The 3,094-nt window shown below is 37.2% G+C and overlaps 1 long non-coding RNA gene across 1 annotated transcript; it reads left to right on the top strand.

The window, feature by feature from the left end:
* Positions 1 to 842: 842 nt before the first annotated feature.
* Positions 843 to 1,475, top strand: LOC144013288 (uncharacterized). The gene is made up of 2 exons (XR_013282198.1): positions 843 to 1,234; positions 1,310 to 1,475. It is a non-coding gene; the product is annotated as an uncharacterized LOC144013288 (long non-coding RNA).
* Positions 1,476 to 3,094: the final 1,619 nt, after the last annotated feature.

The raw sequence follows: 3,094 nt of genomic DNA, 5'->3' as shown, positions 1-3,094 counted from the left end.
CCCACACAGTAGCAGTGCATTAGGTAAACTTGCTTTCGTCACTTATTATATAGCAGCAAAATGAACTCAAAAGTCGTCAGAAACATTTGTTTGGCGCAAGATGCAACCAAACTGACCTTCTCTGATGGACTCAACACTATCAGACGCAAGAACCTACGATTCGAACCCGTCCGTCCAGTACATTTCATTTCACTATCGAGGGATTATAAAGTTAAAGTTAATACAGTAATGATACCAAAATTTGTCCTGTAGCACTTCACCAGCTTGCTCAAAGATCATTTTTGGCACTCACCGACGTGCTATTTGCTATTATTTGTCTGTAGGCCGACTTCAATTTCCGAAATATTTTGCTCCATTGAATTGAACATCCCTTCTCTTCCTAATCGCACGTTACAATCTTATCTGAGCGAAGCAGGTGGCTTGCGGACACAGATTACAAATGTGTTGACCTACTTGAAGATTGTTGTTGTTTTGCCGATGTTATGTTGTGGGGTTGGATCCTAAAACCCAGACACAAATAAGAGATTTAACACTTTATGCGCATAACATCAAAAGGCGCGGAACTAACTTGACTTGACCAGAAACAACGAGAAGGCATCGAGGAAGCCAGCCGGACAGAGGAATAATTTGACAAAAACGCACTTCTCAGAAGGCTTATATAGACAGCGAATCGATCTGATTGGTTGTGGCTAGACATTTGGGAAACAGGACTGACATTAAATTATTTGATTGGCTGTTGACTAGATAAAGAGATTAAAGATTCCTGACATCACATAGCTTCTGACATCACAAAGCGTTTTACCAGAATCCAGATGATGGTTACATCAGTTCAAAACAGACACTTGACCGTATGGTCATGACCCAAACATAACCCAGGCCCCAAATAACACGGTCATGACAGCCTAGAAATTAGAATTAAACTTGGAAAAAAAAAAAAAAAAAGACTAAAGAGGGATTGTAACGTTTTAATGTGCACGTTTTTTTTAATTAGTTTACTGTCGCAGAATGCTTTATTTAATAAACACAGATTTGCCAAACCCAAATGATTTCAAGTCAAATGCACTGAAACTAATTTACTCAAACTAGCTGATCCAGAGGGCAGCACAGTGGATGACTGGTTAGCACGCTTGCCTCCCAAAACTGAGGACGCAAGATCGAGTTCCAGGCTCCGGACTTCCTGGGTGGAGTTTTCATGTTCTCCCAGTAAAATCTGGATTTTACTGTAAACAGTCAGGTGAGGAATCAGTCATTGGTAAATCCTCTTGATATGCAATCATTTTAATTGTACTGTTTTTATTTGTTACACCAGCTGTGAAAGGTGCTAAAGGTCATCCAGACTGCTGGGAAATACAAGGAAGAAGGAAAAGTCATAGTAGAAGAAGATATCACTAGTAACAACATTTTGTTTCTAAACTCTCCTTGTCATTTCCTTGTTGAGTGTCTTGTGAGATGTTATACAAACACTTGGAACGACTCGTTTTTGTTTTGTCGTCATTCAATTCGATCTCTGTTCCCCTGAGATGATCTCATTTGTACCAACAATAGATAGCACAAAGGGACTTCTAAGTCCATATGATTGATGGTGCATAGTTTACGTCTACATGTCAAATAGGCTAAACAAAAAGCCCCGTGACAAAACAAGCTGAAAGGGAACATATCGCCAACAAGCACTGCCGAAGTGTCGCTAAACTATGGTGAGTTGCTCCACTAATGTGCACATGTAAATGAACTGAATTTTTATTAAGAAAACATGGTGTAATTGTCATCCGAAAGATAAAACAAAAGGAAATTACCAGTAGAGATGTGAAATTGAGGGCTGGCCTGGCTCTGCAGTTGCATGCAAGATGGCCGCGATGACTTGGAGAATCATAAAAGGTTTCCCCTCTGGCATCATGTTGCCGAGTATCAAAGACTTCTGATGGTAGACATCCAACTTGAGAGAGATGAAATGTAAATAAAGAACATTTACCTCTCTCTACTCCTTCAATATTTACTTACTTATCTTACTCTTTATCTTTACTGCATGACCGATTCCTGTTTCACAGCACTTTGTATACAGCAATGCTCGTTTTCAAGTGCTTTCTAAATAAAGTTAAGTATTTATCGGGATGGTGAACATCACACCACAGTTGGCAAAAATGTAGAAAAGCACTCTGACATTTATTTGGTCAAAATCACAAAAGATGAAGAATTAATTAAAGCACCCAAAACATCCAACAACAAATATTGCTCCTTTTGAAATGACTTAATTGGAATATTCTGTCAGTTGCAAACGTTTACCCACACTAGCCTATAAAGTAAATCGGTTTTTGTAACAATGAGGATCTGGGAGTTGAGGTTGCTATTTTGTCACGTTATGGTCATATTTGAATGATTAAACACCAATTTTGCTCTGGCAGGGTGTGTCAAGATGTAGAAGGAGGTGTGCAATTTTATGACTTCCATGCATCGCAGGTGAGGTGGAGACTATCCCTGCTGGGTGAACTGTAGCGTATCCATCCTGAATTTGGGTTAGCCAATCGCAGGCCACATGTAGACATGAACCATTCACAGTCTTTCACACCTTGTAAACACGTTTCTCTGTGTGGCATTGGAAGACGATTTTACACTCTAGATTCGGGTTTTGAAGTTTGAAGTTTGAAGTTTATTGAACATATGCATATATACACGTACAACCACATAAACACATAAAGTTAAAAGCAAAAAAATAAAATAAAAGAAACATCCAACAAATATCCATGCATATGTTCAAGGGAGTAGGAAGAAGTTGAAAACTTATCCAGTCCTACCCCTTATTCTTCATATCCTATCACTTATTTATAATAAATTACATTTTTAATAAAAGAAAATATAATGCTACTCGTATAAAAAAATAAAATAAATAGAAAAATAAAAATACACAATAGTAACACACATATATACAAATTTCATTACACTCATATTAATACATCAAAGAAAAATAAGTAAATGAATAAATCATTTCTACAATCTTCTTAACTCATATCTGATTTAAATAATAATATTGAACTTTACTTTTAAACATTCTTTTAAATTCAACAAGTGAGTCACATCTTTTCAGGTCAGTTCCCAAGTT

Source organism: Festucalex cinctus, chromosome 2 (genome assembly GCF_051991245.1).
Source record: "Festucalex cinctus isolate MCC-2025b chromosome 2, RoL_Fcin_1.0, whole genome shotgun sequence".
Lineage (NCBI taxonomy): Eukaryota > Metazoa > Chordata > Actinopteri > Syngnathiformes > Syngnathidae > Festucalex > Festucalex cinctus.
Note: the sequence above shows the minus strand (reverse complement) of the source record. Positions and strands in the feature narration are given on the sequence as shown.